The sequence below is a fragment of the Rhipicephalus microplus genome, chromosome 2 (assembly GCF_043290135.1).
Source record: "Rhipicephalus microplus isolate Deutch F79 chromosome 2, USDA_Rmic, whole genome shotgun sequence".
In the NCBI taxonomy this organism is placed as follows: domain Eukaryota; kingdom Metazoa; phylum Arthropoda; class Arachnida; order Ixodida; family Ixodidae; genus Rhipicephalus; species Rhipicephalus microplus.
In genome coordinates, this window is record NC_134701.1 from 254329589 (window position 1) to 254346458 (window position 16870).

A 16870-nucleotide genomic window follows, 5' to 3' on the forward strand; every position below is an offset into this window, starting at 1 on the left:
ACGTGTGGCCGAGGTTGACGCAATAGCGTCGGAAGAGTGCGTTCTTTCGCACTGCGCACATTCCGTGCGAGGAAGCTAGATTCACTTAGTCTGGGAGCCGGAGATCGAGTTACACCTCCTGGAAGAGCACTCCGTTCCTCTGATCCGAGCAGAGGAGTCGCTAAAGGAAACGACACAGAATGAACACGTTAGGCGCGTGGACGACGTGCACGTCACCCGAATGGGGTCGGCGCGTCGCGTATTCGTCTTGCAGTGGGCAGTGCGCTACCAGATCAGTGCAGAGGTGGCGTCAGAAGTTTTATACTTAGGCGAGGAGAGGGTAGGGGAGTACCCATGACAAGTGAGTTCTTTAAGGGGGATAGAGAGGCTGGAAGCTAATGCGCCGTGTTCTGCATATGCGTGCTCTTAGGGTGGAGCGGCAATGGGGGTGGCAGGCGGAAATCTTAGGGGGCAGCTGGCCTAGTGGCACCAACCGTGGTTCAGTGAAAACCACCTTGGAAGCTTACCACGGAAGACCTTGGCAGCTTACCATGGAAGCTCGAGGGCACGGGTTTGGACCCCGCCTACTGCAGCTGCATTCTTACGGGTGTCACACAAAAGCAATCCCCATCTGCTTAGATTTTGGTGCTGCAAGTAAAACAAGCTAATGGGGTTGAAACTGACACGGAGGCCTCCACTGCTGCCCCGCCGCGGTGGTCTAGTGGCTAAGGTACTCGGCTGCTGACCCGCAGGTCACGGGATCGAATCACGGTGGCAGCGGCTGCATTTCCGATGGAGGCGTAAATGTTGTAGGCCCATGTGTTCAGATTTGGGTGCACGTTAAAAAACCTCAAGTGGTAAAAACTTCCAGAGCCCTCTACTACAGCGTCTCTCATAATCTTATGGTGGTTTTGGGACATTAACCCCACATATCAATCAATCAATCAAGGGCTCCACTGCTGTGTGCTTTAGACATTCCGTGCGTTTTGGCAAGTAAAACGTGAGAAAACTTTATTATTGATGCAGTGGAGAAGACAGTGCAAAGGACGCTGCTGTAACGCGAGTCTAGACTGGAGGAAGACGAGTACCTAAAGCTCGGTTTGGATTTCTTCTGAAGACATTAAAACCATAGTTACATCTGCCCGATTATTGGCCTGTTCCCGACAGTCACTAGGTGCCAAAGTTCTTACGATAATAGTCATAATCATCAACAGCAACAGCAACAATCACACAATAATTATCATTATCACCTAGACCTTGCCACTGATAAAACCATTGGTAGTTGCCAGCATTCTCGAAGTCCAACACAGTCCCGTAGACCTAAAGATCTTAAGCAGTGCTGATGGAACCTTCTGCTTAAGGCTGTTTCGATTTACTCATTTGTTATTACTTTTTGTGGGCTTGATAAAACAGATATTTGTGGTTTATGAAGAACTGACTGCATCCGTTGTTTTTTTTCGTGAGAAAAACTAGCGATGCAGTCAGTTCTTCATAAACCACAAAGAGCTTCAGACGCAAAGCTTGTCTTTGTTTTGTTTTTACGAAAAAAAAACAACAGAAAAATGGTGAAGCTTGAAGTAAGACGAGCGAGGCTTCAAAGAGTGATTCTGGATGATTCTGAAGTCCAATCTGCTTGCTTCTAGGTTGTCGCTAAGCTTTAACTAGTTGATGCTAGGAGGTTGCTTCTCAGAGCAGAGAGCTTCGCGTCAAAGACAGTCACAGATGCGATACGGATCGCATCTGTGATTCAGTCGCACTGAATCCGAGCATTCGCAGCTCCCATAGATCTATGGGCGCGTCGTCGTTCGCAGAAGGCTTGCATCGCTTCGGTGTTTTCTCGCAGCCGCCATATTGTCTTTGGCATTCTGTAGTGCTACTCTCTAATTGTACGTGCCTCCGAAGCACATCGTGCAGATGCTTCAGTGGAGCCGAAACGAGTGTCCAAGATATTTATTACTTGGTAAATCCCAGCGTCTCATTAAAGATGTTCTCAATTAGTACTGGTTACGTCTTTCTAATAATTTGAATTGGTGTTTGCCGCCCGTCTCTTGCCCCTTATTTTAGTGGACAAGCCGTGAGTAACGCAATTCGCCCAATATCTGTGGCACACGAGTGATCTTGTTGATGACAGCTTTTTCTGCTACCTTGTGCACACCAGAGTTTAACGGCTGGTTTCAACACCTTCGCTTTTAAAACAAGACGTGTAACAAAAGAGCACGTAGGGAAGGGCGTTTCAGCTTTACTAACCGGAAACTCGGACAGGCGTCTAGCAATGCAGTGTGCGCTGATGTTTTTCATAGCAAAACATTTGCTCCTTGCTTCTTTACTCACCACCGTTCCACTAACAAACCATCGCTTCGCAAATACGTTTCAAGAAGTGGTGTTTGAAATTGAATGCTTTATCGTAGAGATGCACGCACGAGTCTTTGTTTGTATAAGAAAAAAAAAATTCAGCGTCTTGATCAATTTCGCCGGGGATTGTGACACAACTGCTTAGCCAAACATGTCTAAAGTGGTAACGACAAATCTTTGAATTAATAATATGCATAGTATGTACCAGTGGAGAGTTTCGGGACCTACCGAGTTTTTCATAGCGTATACCCTCTTACGATGACCAGTTACGAGGATATGACACGCCGACAAGCAGAGGCCATGACGCCGTCATTACGCGCTGACAACCACTTCACCCCTGAAACAAAACCTTCAGAGTGCTCCACTAAAATATAAAGTGAAGGGTTAAAGTAAACCGAAGCCTAAGTCTGTATTGGCATATGCGAAGGTGTCTCGATGCGCGCTTTGTTCCACGCATCGAAGTAGACTAATATATACCATATTGCAGACGCACCTTGATTATTTTAACTGAACCAATATATGATGTTACGCGAGGTTAAACTTCAGGGGAATCAATATTAGCACTTTGCAGTGCCGTTACATTAAATCTCGAAGGATGTGGGTTGGCGCTGGGACTTTTACCCGCTTAAGAACTAAGTGAAGTCCGCTTCAATGAGCAAAGAGCTGCACTATACTCCCACAGGTTTTGAATACAAAAGAGAAGATATCTGCTAAGCCACTCGAAGTGGTTTTTTTAATGTTGTTTGTTACTTGTACTTTGTGTAGTGCTCGCAAAAGTGTTTTAGTGTACCTTGGGCCACTCCGTGAACTTATTCCTACACCGCCCTCAAGAAATACAGAAAGAAAAATGGGAACCTCAGCGTTTCTTAGCCCAAAATCTGCATATAAAAAGGGCCATTGACGCATTCAAGAAAGAGAATAGCGTGTCCCGAGGCGTGTTCTGTATTGGATTTCCTTAAAAGCCTAACCGTGTTCCTCTGAATCAATCCGAGGGAAACCGAATGGTTTGTTTAATTTTCCAAACGCATTTCAGAAATGTGATTGCTTCAGGGAAGGGGTTAACCTCTGAAAAATCATAATAGATATAAAAACATTGAGTGAAAATGAACGCTGCGATTGAATTGTAGCCATGGTAATCTAATCCACATATTTTGTCGAGCATTCATTGCAGAAAGCTACATACTCTAAATAGAAAAATTATTGCAGGGAATTGCCTGGTCATGATCAAGAATAGTTATTTCAACTTTACCAACGCCCAACTATTCTGCCCATGAATTGTTTAGGCTAAGATAAAAAAAAAGTATATTTTGGTCAAAACACACCTTAATTAAAAAACGCCAGCCCTGCGCGGAACGTGCGGCACAGTCACAGCGAAAGCTAGAAGAGTGGCATTTCAGAGTGTTTTCAAAACCCTTATTGGGTAACTACTGCAAGAACACTTGCTTGATACGCACTAGGGCATTAATAACAAAGTTCTGGGTACTAGGCCGGCATTCGCTATGTTATCTTTCGTGATTCTTCTGAGAAGCACGGTATCCGCTAAACACTTGCACGGAATTTCGTGCGAATTGTTCATCCAGTGGCTGACGACGATGAGGAATTATGGCTGATGTGTGTATGCTCCACAGTTTATAGGGGAACAAGAAGAAGCTTTTGTAATGTGTTGGAGCATTGGAAGGCCCTCTCGTTACGCTATTCGCATTGTGCGATGATTGGTTGTTCTTTCGCTGTTTTAAGACGCTTTATAAGTCGTATTAACGCGATTGCTTTCCCGACATCAAGCCTGCCTAAGGCAAGTTTGCCAACAAGTCACAAGCACCAGCGTAGCTGATTGGTAGAATAATGGGCTGGCACCCAGCGGGCCCAAGTTCTTGCCCCGTTGTGCCTTTGGTGCAAAGTTTGCCAACAAGTCACGTGCGCCGGTATAGTTCAGTGGTTAAATGGTTAACTAGAACCCAGGAGACCCGGGTTTCGAGCCACACTGTGTATTTAATGCTAGGTTTTTTTTTCTAGTTTACCACGATGTGGTTACGGAAACCGGCCGTGGCGGCAGCAGCGGACAACTGCGCGTGACCCGAGTGGCGATCTCATAACAGCTTTTGCTGTAAAATGGTCAAAATGTGCCCTTCTGAAAGGTACTTGTAAAGCCAACAGTAAGATGTCTGCCGTCAATACATAGGCGAGTAACTTGTTTCCATGACCATCGTTGAAAAGAATGCTTGAATCAGTACATTAGCCAAAATTTGACGGGAGAAGTGTCAAAGTAAATAAAAAAGCGTCCATCAAGATCATAATGACCACAGTAAAAATGGAAAACTTTCTGTTCTCAAAATCTCACGGTTAGAAAATGTTTGTTATTTAGTTTTGATTTGTTACCTTGATTTGTTACCTAGCTCAGAGTGTCTAGGGCTCACCATCGGGTTGCCTTTTTTTATTACTAGAAACTTCATCCGGTGGTATAAGATGGTGGAGATATATTGTACGCAAACATTCAGTTTATCATCTCCGATGAGTCCAATGTATTTTTTGTATGTTATATAGAGAACTGACAGTCAATCGGACCGCTTTGTTGTAACTCAGTAGCTGGGTGGTTCGCAATGGCCACTGGAGTCCTGTAATATAGAACATCTTCGAGACCAATGACCCTCCTTTCCTTATAATTAATCAATGTTTATTATACATCAATATGATTTCTCCAGGGTCACAGGCTCTCCCCGCGGTGGTGCCTGCAAAGTAATAGCCTGGTTCTTCCGTCCCCAAACAGGAAAGAATAAATGCAGTGTACACACAAGCAAAAGCCAGAAGCACCAAATCGAACGTGCCGTTGATAGGCTCAGACCAAGAAATAAGGACAGTGTTCCTCGACACCAACTGCCACTTCTACCTATCCTGACTTCCTCTAGACTCGCGTAAGCCTGCCTCCCTTGGGATTTGCCAGAAAGGCTGCACCGTGCTGATACTTCGGTAGGCCGCTGTCATCAAAACCGGGAGCCTTATACCGAGGTATCTGTTCACTCATGCCACTGATAGTCAATAGGGACATCCGGACAAGTGTACCGCCTCTCCCACAACGCCCCTGTCATTGCGATTATCCTCGTCTGCGGCTATCCTCCAGTCAGCCGTCGGCACCGATACTGCTCCGAACGAAACACGGCTTATCGATTTCCAGTCATTCAAGATGTACAGCTCGGCAAGGATGTCACAGAGCCGAAGCTGGAGTGAGGGAATTCGTTACATCTAGTAGTTTATATCTATGAGCCTGCGTCTTTCTCTTGTTTACGGTCGTGCCTGTTTAAATGCGTGTACAGCACGTACACAATTAGCAGCGCTTGTAGTAGCAGTAGAAAAACTTCATTATGCGCAGAAATCAAACAGGCTAGAGCAAGAGTGCCTTGCTGTGAATACTTGGGAGGGAAAAGCAGAGTCTGTCTGGCAGGGTGGTGCCCCTATTCCAAGGCCCATATGAACGAGCCGTCTGTTAAGTTTTTCGGAGCAGTCGTCGCTGATATTTCAGGACCGTGCTTGATAGCAGCGCGTCCCATTCTTCCCTTTATAATCTGTGTTATGCTATTCTCCACGCGACTGCACCGTCGTTGAGATTACTGAACACCTCTCATGTTACTGACCGGCATACACAAACGAGAGACTTCACCTGTGCAGTGTTCTAAGTCAACTGGACAGAAGTGATTTCACTGTCGAGATAGTATTGGGACCATGGCGATGCCCATCCACATTTTGAAAGGCAACGAAAGCGCTGCTGCGTTTTCTCAAAGACACCGGCCTGTTTGATCGTTTGTGATGTGAAACTGTTACGCGTCGGCCCAGTCAGTTACCTTTCCTCTCCTCCTCTATAACTTTCCTTCCTCTCTCCTCATCCCCGGTGCAGGGTAGCCTACCGGGGCTCAGCCCTGGTTAACCTCTTCACCTTTCTTATTTTCTCTCTCTTTATTCTCCGTGTCCAACACACACCTACACGATGTGAGAAAGTGTTGGTGTTGCTCTACATCACGGGAGTATGTCCCTATAAGTGGGGTGGATAGTGTGGAGTGTGCATATTTCCGTAGTAGATCGCATGCAGTCTTCGTAACATAGTCGCCTCCACAACGCATAGTTAGCCATGCGGAGGTGGATAGATTTGTTTATTAACACGGTAGCGTTAAAAAGCTCGTTTCGCCGAAATTCCGGCGTTGGTGTCGACATTGTTGGTTGTGAGCAAAAATAATTTGGTCCTTAATCAAGATATTCAAAAAGATGAAAACAAAATACATGTTAATATTTCGGGGTCCGTTTGACGATAGAACCTAGGCGTTAGCGTTGCAAGCAGGTGTCGTACTAGGGCAGACGACCACTGATCTGCCTCGAAGTACAATAAAAATAACTTCCTCTGCTTGTAAATGTAGGGAAAATAACTTTAATGATTTACAAAAACGCGCAATCTGTCTAAAGGCTTCACAATACAAAATGGAATATCACAATTGCCTTCGCAGTGCAAGCGTACATTGATATCAGGCGTCAGAAACTGTGATTATCATTGCGACTTCATGATTGAAAACTTGCCCCCCATTACAAAAGGCACATGCGTTACCGCACGTATTCACTTAAGACCACCTAGTGTGTACATAACAAGTTAAAGAAAACTTTCATGCGCATAATGGCTCGATTATAGTGGAAATTATGCGACCGATTACATAGAATGCAGCCATATTTGAAAGAATCATCGACACAAGCCACTTTCAACTTTATCGATTGCAATACAGTAATACAGAATTTAAACTTTTCGAGCAACATCACACAATAAAAAGCATGCCCTAAGTTGTTGAAGTACGCACTATTGCGCACACATCCACGACTAGATATCGCTATCACCTTCAACTCTTAAAGGCGACGCTTAAAGGTCCTTGATTTTTTTAAAACTTATAGTTAAAATTTAAGAAATAGCCCCCTATAGCAAGAGCCCTGGGGTGTAGGGTTCTTCAATGCATAGTCCGAGGTTGCTTGGTGATTTGTAAAGCCTCGAGCAGCCCCCTCCGCATCGAGGTTCTCACTGATGGCCTTCTCCCTCAATTCCCACGTCACAGACGGGTCGTACTTCCCTGTGTGGTCCCATAGAGCCCCAACCAGTGTGCGGAGCGCGTGTGCTCCAGTTTTGCCCCTGAAATAGTTCCTGAAAGGTTTTTTGTGAGCCAGTAACGATGGTTTATGGAGCACACGAAATCGCTCGCATATTTTCTATTAGCGCCGTTTTCTGCTTTGCGGAGAAACAGCTGAGCTAGTGACCCGCTCTGGAGTGGGCTATGCCACTACTTTCTTATTTTATATTTTGATGCGAGCAATCCTTGTGTGCTTCATGCTCTTCATCATAATAATAATGCACCCGGCTCTATGCTAAATACTGTTTCAAAGATTTTTTTGTTGTTTGTTAGAACTTCCACGCACGCAATTTAATGCGGTGAACTAGATATGTTGTGCATCATTGAACATAAGGTTATATTCAACAAGCAAAAAAGTCACACGTTCCGTTTGCTTGATGCCCCGCTGTGGTGGTCTAGTGGCTAAGGTACTCGGCTGCTGACCCGCAGGTCGCGGGCTGGAATCCCGGCTGCGGAGGCTGCATTTACGACGGAGGCGGAAAGGCTGTAGGCCCGTGGGCTCAGATTTGGGTGCACATTAAATAACCCCAGGTGGTCAAAACTTCCAGAGCCCTCCACTACGGCGTCTCTCATAATCATATGGTAGTTTTGGGATGTTAAACCCCACATATCTTTCAACCTTTTGCTTAATATGGGGAAAGCCACCCTTCTTTTAATTTTATTGATGGATTATATTAATGCCGCTAAAAAATTCCGCATCCAAAGCTGTTCTGAATTGCCTCCGAGATTAGAGAAACTGGAAAATTTATGCTATTCACGGGGTTGTCGCGGCGCTTTTGTCATCGGCTTACCTTTGAAAGTAAGCCTATGATTTATCAGAGACGTGGTGTGATAACGTTTCATATCGTGTCACATGATGTAACATCTTTACGATGTCACATAGCACCACCATCAGACACTACTGATACTAACGAAATAGCGTTGAAAAGCTTGTTTTGCAGGAGTTCCGGCGTCGGCGTCAGCGTCGTCGGTTGTGAGTGAAAAATCATCTCATGCGTGGCCGCAAAATCGAGGACGATGCATAAAAATGAATGACGAAAAAAACTCTGGGTCAGAGTGGGGACCAAACCAGGGTTGTTTGGTTCCTAGTGGGAATCGAACCCAGGTCCTTTGCATGACAAGTGGGTGTTCTATCACACGGCCACGTGTTTGCTTGTGATCACAGTGAAAAGAACTTCATCTGCTTGGAAATGCAGCGAACGTAGCTTTCATTCTTTAGAAACATACGCGTCGTCTATACGTGTTTTAGAATGCGACATGAAATATTAACGCGATAGCGTTAAAGCGCTCGTTTCGCGGAAATGCTGGCCTCGGCTTCAGCGTCGCTGATTGTGAGCGAAAAATTCATCATCTTATGCGTGGCCGAAAAGCCAAAAAATCGAGAATGATGCAAATAAAACAAATAAACGATGAAGAAAACTCTTGAGCAGAGTGGGGACTGAACGAGAGTTGTTGGGGTTCGAGTGGGGATTGTACCCGGGCCGTTTGCGCGCCAAGCGGATGTTCTACCACACGAGCCACGCCCCTGCTTGTGAAAGTAGCGAATAGAACTTTCTCTGCTTGGATATGCAGTGAAAGTAGCTTTCATGCTTCACAAATAAACGAGTCCTGTATACATGTTTCACAATGCAACATGAACTATTGCTGTAATAATGCGTGGTACAAGCGTCCACTGCCAACGGGCGTCAGAATATGTGATCATCATACTGGCTCTGTGGTTTAAAGCCAGTAACCCCTACAAAAGGCACACATGCTACCGCACCTATTTCCTTGAGGCCACGTAATGGATGCATAGCAAATTCGAAAAGGTTTCATGCACTAAGTGTTTGAAGTACGCTTTAGAAACATGATGTAGCCATCTCGTTCAATTCCTAAAGGTGAAGCTTTAGGGTCCCCAATTTTTTTCGCTAACGTTCGCTTTTCGCGCTTGGTTGAGGCATCTAATGCTCTAGCCTTTATGGTTTCATTTTACGTATTTCCCAGGTTACCAGAGTGGCTGTCATGATCTTCTTCTGAGAGCAGGATGGTGTTCGTGATACCAGGCACTTCTGGCCGCCTCATTTGAACGGAGATGAGGCTGCAAGTGAGCTCGCGTAATTAAGTAGACATCATACAAGCGGGCTTCTATAAATGGATACGATTATTTCACTGTGGTGTCTTTCATAACTCTACAGTTTAGGGGTGCCAAACGTACTAATGTTACGCGAACAACGTATTTGTAGAAATGCACACTGATGAAGTGGTAATCTAAATCTACAACACTCCCGATAACTTGCAGTATCCTTGCATCTATATACCGTCCTTATCATCCAGCGACAGACATAATTTATAACATATAATATAGCAACATACTTTTGCAATTTTTCTACAGAAATGGCTGGTTGGAAAGGTATTATTACCAAGATTTCATTCTCGTAGAAACTGATCAGTTACATCGTCAAACTAACTTTAGTGACGTTTTTTTACCTACAACGTCATTCATCTGCGATCAAAAAGTTGTATGCGCACTTTCATGGCCTCATAGTCCTACGCGCTACAGGAATGCTGGTCGGCGCCAGCTGCTAAAACATCCGTGCTTACATTGTCGAATATGCGGGTAGGACAGATGCTTGGGTCCATAACAGGACGTCAATCACGACGTCAAACATCCTGCCTCTTGTATGCCACTTTGCCGGAGTCCGCCACAATCAGAGCTGTGCGCTGCGAGTTGACATTGCCCTGCGTCGAGGTGACGGAGGTTGTCGTCATTGCTGCGCTTGTGTACTCGTGTTGGACTTGCGGCGTGTCGTTTCCGGCCCTGCGCAGTTGGTTAGTGGTCGCTTCAGTCGGCGGCCACGGATACCGATAGTGCTGCGGCTTCTTCTGAGTTCTCGAAGTGCCGAAGTCAAGCAGGTGCAGGTAGAAAACGCTCACGGCCACGCCCGTGCCCACAACTATCAGGAACACGACGATCGCCGCTAACCAGGCGTTGCAGCGGACGCAGCGAGCAGGACTGTCCGTCCTCTTCGGGGCCTCCTGCTCTTGCGGGAGCGACCGCTGTACGTCCACGGATACGGGCCAGCGGCCGAACAAGCTTGACCTCCTTGGTTCCGAACAATCGTGCATTGCGCGATAGGTTTAATGGTGATGATCCTTCTTCTTTGACTAGTGCCCACATTGGGGGAGTGATCAAGAGTTGTTCATATGAAGTTTTGAATATCTGGAGTATTAGCCAGTCATTAAACAGGGAAAATATACACATAATGAAAAAGTGACGATTATAATTTAATTACACATTCAGACGAGAAGCTTAGTGATTATTCTGCTGGAGAACTTGAGTATTGGAATTGAAATAAAACAAAGCTTTTCTTTTTTATTTTAAAAGGCTTTTGGGCCTGCATTTTTTTTTGCTCGTACCCACACGGGGAATTAAGTGAGAGCGTAGAGCAAAGAAAAGAGGGGATGATAATCAATAAACAAATTTATCTATTTAGTCTTCTTCGTGGGCTATAGTGGGATGCGGGAGTGAAGTGAGGGTACAAAAGGGAGCATACGTAAATCTTCGAGGAAATTAATACATAAGGAAGTGAAATTTCTACAACGTCAAAGGCGTGGTGAGGAATCAAAATTAAGTAGCAATATTTTGAATAGAATGGCATGATTGCAACCCCTCTCCTACAAGGCGATTATCGGCGCTAACGTGATCGCTTTGAAGGAGGAGGGGATCGAAATCTTGCCGCTGGTTCTATATCAGCAACGAATGGGTGTTTAGACCGCCGCGAGATGACGCGAAAAGTGACTGCCGTTGCTCTCGCTTCCGCTTGAACGTGTTGCCAGCAGCTGCCGGAGCGCGCAGGGCACGCGCTCCCGTGTTCCCTTCATAAAAATTAACACTGTACCTTCGGAGCTTCACCCACTCATCATTCACTCCGCGGATATGCTGTGATTTTTTAAATCTCGGGTGACCACACTGCTTAGTCTGCTTAAAATTTTGCATTAGCATATAACATTTTTCTAAAGACGATACGGTAGTTACTTTTTGTCACACACACATCATGTAACAACATGCTTGCATCTTAGGAATGTATCATTCAAAGCACCAGGAACATCATCAAAGATCGCAGTTTTGCCAAGTAAGACCGTTTTTCACACAGAAAATTCTGAATTTAAGAAAATTTGTTTCTGGGCTAGTTAACTTATTCAATCTTAAAAACTGGATAGCGTGAATTCCACACGGAACAAAAGAAAAAAAATAACACGCACTTTGAAGCACAGCAGAGTGCTCTTTCCGCGCTTCAGTGTTCTTCTTTTGGCTTCTGTGAAATCCACGCTATCAAGTATGAACACGTTTCAAGTGTTTACCGCCACTCAGACTAAAAGGAAACAAAAGGAGGGGTTAAACGACAGGACTGCAGCATCTTGTGTTTTCAAAATAACTCTACGCTTTCGAGTCGTCCTTCGCCACGTGGAAATATGTTCTGGTAGAATCCATCGCATCGTTCAAGATCGTACTCTCCGGCCTCAGTTTCGTAACGCTTGAAGTCTTGCGTATCACGCTGGCAACACGAACATGCATGGAGTCGTGGCCGGCCTTCAGAAGCTTGGACTGTACGGTCATAAGGAAGGCCGGTTTGGCGACTTGGTGGTACCATACCGCACCGAACAGCATGCAGAGAGCGGCTGTGATGAACACAGAGCCAAATATTCTGCAAGGTGTGCACCACCCACTGCGATGGACGAGCCAGCTGTACATGGAGCGGTCGATGCTCTCTGCCAAGCCAGTTGGCAACGTGTCGGGCCTCGTGGAGCCTGGCCATGGAATAGAGGAAGACTGCATTCTGTCGACGTCCTTGTTGCGCTTAGTACAATCTGTGACAGTTGCCCACTACGCTCGGTAAGGTGGTGGTGGTGATGATGGCAACGACAATGGCGACCGTGATGATTATATTCTCTTCGTGACAGCGCTCACTTACAAAAAAAAAAAATGAGCCAAGAGCTGGGTAGCACGACGTTCAAGCTAAAAACCTACCAAGATAAAAGAGAGCGCTTAGAAATTTAAACTGCAAATATCATCTTCATCTTCATCATCATCATCATCATCATCATCATCATCATCATCATCATCATCATCATCATCATCATTAAGATCAGCCTGACTCTGCAGGGAAACTGCAGGGCAAAGCCCTTTCCAATTTTCTGCCATTCAACTCTGACGTGTGCTTGCTGCTGCCACTTTATACTAGCGAGCTTCCGAATCTAATCTGCCCACATAACTTTGCCTTCTCTTGGAATGCTTGCCCTCTCTTGGAATCCAATCTGTGATCCTTAATGACCAGCAGTCATCTTGCCTTCGCGCTACATGCACTGCCCATGAACACTTCTTCTTCTTGATTTCGACTATGATGTCCTCAACATCCATTTCTTCCCTGATACACTCTGCTCTCTTGTTGTCCCTGAGGGTTACACCTATCATTTTCCTTTCCATTGCTCGCTGCGCGCTCCTCAACTGAAGTTGAACCCTCTTTGAAATCCTCAAGGTTCCTACTTCATAAGTAAGTACCTGTAAGATTCAGCTGTTATATACCTTCCTCTTGAGGGATAGTGGCAATCTACCATTTATGATTGAGAATGCTTGAGAACTGCGCTCCACACTTTGTTCTAGTTGCTTGAATCTCGTGGTTAGGCTGTGTGCGTCACTAAGTAGACGTACACTTTTACAAATTCAAGTGCACTGCTACCTATACCGAAGCGCTGGTCTTTTCCGAAGTGCTTGTAGATCACTTTCGTTTTCTGCATATTAATTTTAAGACATACCTTTCTGCTCTCCGTGTCTAATTCAGTAATACGTTGCAAATTGTTCTCTGAGTTACTTAGCAATGCAATGTCATCGGCAAAGCACACGTTATTAAGGTATTCTCCATTAATTCGTATCCCTAACTCTTCCCATTCTAGGTTTCTGAAAACCTCCCGTAAGGACGCGATAAATAGCATAGGGGAGATTGGATCCCCTTGCCTTGCACCCTTCTTTATTGGTATTCTATCGGTTTCTTTACGACGCATCATGGTGGCAGTTGATCAGCTGTACATTTCTTCCAATAAGTTTATGTAGGGTTCGTAGATGCCCTGATTTCGTAGTGCCTGCATCACTGCTGATGTCTCGGCTGAGTCAAGCACCTTCTTGTAATCTATGCAGGCTACGTATAGGGTTGGTTGTATTCCGCGCAATTCACTATTACTTGAGTGATAATAAGAATATAGTGGGGTTTTTTAACGTGCAGCCAAATCTGAGCACACGGGCCTACAGCATTTTCACCTCCGTCGAAAACGCAGCCGCCACCTCATCCCGCGACTTGCGGTTGAGCCCGAGTACCTTAGCCACTAGACCACCAAGGCGGGACAAAAAAAAAAAAAAAGAAGAGACGAAGTTCAGCGGTAAGCAAGAACGGTGGGAAAGCGAGTTTTCATCGACTCGAACGATTGGGCCCGTCATTGTGATTCAAAGACGGTCACCGGATCTGATTTCCGATCGCCCCCTCCTCTTCGTGCCTACCAGTCCTCTAGTCTTCCTCAACTGCTTTCGCACGCTGGCCCTTGCGGCGATCAGCGGTTCGATCGCGCACTCGGTACACCGAGCAGCACACATATTCGTGAGTGCTAAGGTTTCTACCGAAGCAGTCAAACGAAGAAATCAAGAAAAACATGAAAGGGCGCCACTTCGATGGAGTGAGCAACGGCCAGTAAATTATTAAGGGTTCTGCAAAAAAAACACATATTGAAAATTAATAGAATTACAATCAAAAGCCAGGTTTGCAGACGAGGAAGTGGCAACGTACTGTCGAGTCGTACGGATCTCGGATACAGAGCAACGTTTTGGTCTCGCCTGTCGGCCATTCACCTCAATTCGATTACGTTACGGTCGCTCCAGTGGGGCGGCTCAGTTGTATGATCGCCGACGTTTATATACAGGCAGCGTTATAATGCTATATTTTCGTCCTCCACGGGGCATGGCACTCTCTTTCATGCCGATGATATACGGGCAACAAGAAAATGACTGGTTCTCGAGTGGCTTCATAATGTTATTTTGGCGCGAATCAGACTGATTCTCGAATGATTTTGATGGGGGTAGGAGAGTTACTAGTCATTAGCTGCAATACTCAGTCATTGTAATGGATTTTCTGAAACCGAGCATCGTGGCACTGACTTAACTCCTAACGGAAGAATTCACAGACCTTTATACTTGTGAGATGGCACTGACTGAACTATTCACGCAAGATTTCATAGACCTTTTCATTTGTGTGATTTCACACAACATTATGTTAACTACCTCCATCTAGAAACATGGATCAGTGCAGAGGGGAGGGGAGCGGTGCGTAAGTGATTAGACTCGTGGAGCCAAATATTCGCGCTTTCGGCATAGTGACAAAATAGAAAACGAAGAGCAAAAAACTTGTGCTCGCAATCAGTAATGCGCGCTAGAAACTACGGTTTCTCCGTGCAACTATCGCAAGAACAGAAGAGCTAGCCAGTCTATTGGCCTGGCGAATGCAGGCTCAAATTGCATCGTTGGTGTGGCACTGCCGCATTAATCAAGCGCTTCTCTCTCAGCCAGAGTTGAGCTGAATCGTGTGCGTGCGTGTGTGTTGTGTGTTTGTTTGTGTGGGTGTGTATGTTCGTGTGCTCGTGTTTGGGGTAGTTGGCAGAGGTATAGTGAAGTAGAGAAACTACCACGCAAGAAGTATCCCTCTTGGCCTCTGCCACACAGTTACCACTTCTTCGAGTTGGCGTTCCTGCGCCAAACGATGCCGTTCGTCGATTGACTTGAGCGAGTGGCCTAGAGGTTTTCTCTGGGGACCCAGAGAAACTCGAAATCGCTTCCCTACGCATTCACAGAGTCCCTGGCCCGCAGAGTAAACTCTTGCGGGGCCATTACCTAGACCAGTCTTATCCTCAGCTTCGCACGGGCTTTTCCTCTTGATCTTCCATCAAAAGCTTCATTGCCGACCTCAAATACACGGCTATTGCATATACGCCCTCACCCTCTTTGTATACCGCTGCTGCCGTCGGGTGTGTCTCAACATATATATTTCGAATTTTTCATTTCTCTCCTTGCCTTACAGGTAAACCTTACGATGTTTTTTAAGTGTCGTTGAACACATTTACTTCTCACGAATACACAAACTTAACCAAATGCACTTGTAAACGTCCGCCACAACTTTGCAGTTGATATATAGAGAAGTAATAATCATAGAACACAGTCGTGGTAAGCATTAGATGAATTTAACTGTATGCTATAAGGGCAAAACGAAAAGTGTGGTCTGACCGTTTCGAAAATTGAAGCGTTAGACAGGTCATCTATTGCGGAGAACAAATAATTCGTCATCTGATATAGTTAAACAACGGGTTTCCGGCACACTTGAGGCACAGTTTAGGATGACGGAAAATCAGGTTATGATGAAATTACGGAATTGGCAGTCGTGGTACGAAGTAGGCTGACACCGGGTAACAACGGATCGCTGTGAAATGCGGTTAGTTTTATGTAGGTGTTTTATAATTCGATATAGTCATCGATAAATAACTTGGTAGAAGAACGCCTACCATGTTGATTACATATAATCTTAGCGTGCGCAAATAAAAGATATGCATCTTAAGTTACGTTTGTTTTAGGCGTTTGCTCCAGCTACTTACCAGTTAATATTTGTTCTGCCATACCTCTCTCTGTTTTATAATTTATATGAACGCCGCTTTTACTTCGCAGACGTCCCTAGCGTCACGTTTGCAGCAGTTTTTTCGGGACAACACTCAAGATTTATACAACGCAGCGATATGTGTGAGAACATAGCAAGAAGATACACGCATAATGTGCTGAAATTCGCTATTTGTTTCATGTGATTAAAGAAGAGCAGTGGATTTTTTGATTCAACATTTGGACGTGGAATGCAGTCGGAGGCGGAGCCGAGGAAGTCCATCAATTTATAATTTCAAATTTTTATATTTAAAAAAATCTTCTGTTTTTTGGTTCACGCTGGAGGTCTTTTTCACCTTAATTGCAGTTACTTTCTACAATGGCAGATTACTGCAGAATGATCTAGGAAATCAAACTGCAAGCTTAGTCGCAGTCGCCACAACGACACACACACACACACACACGCACACACACACACACACACACACACACACACACACACACACACACACACACACACACACACACACACACACACACACACACACACACACACACACACACACACACACACACACACACACACACACACACACACACACACACACACACACACACACACACACACACACACACACACACACACATACATACATACATACATACATACATACATACATACATACATACATACATACATACATACATACATACATACATACATATA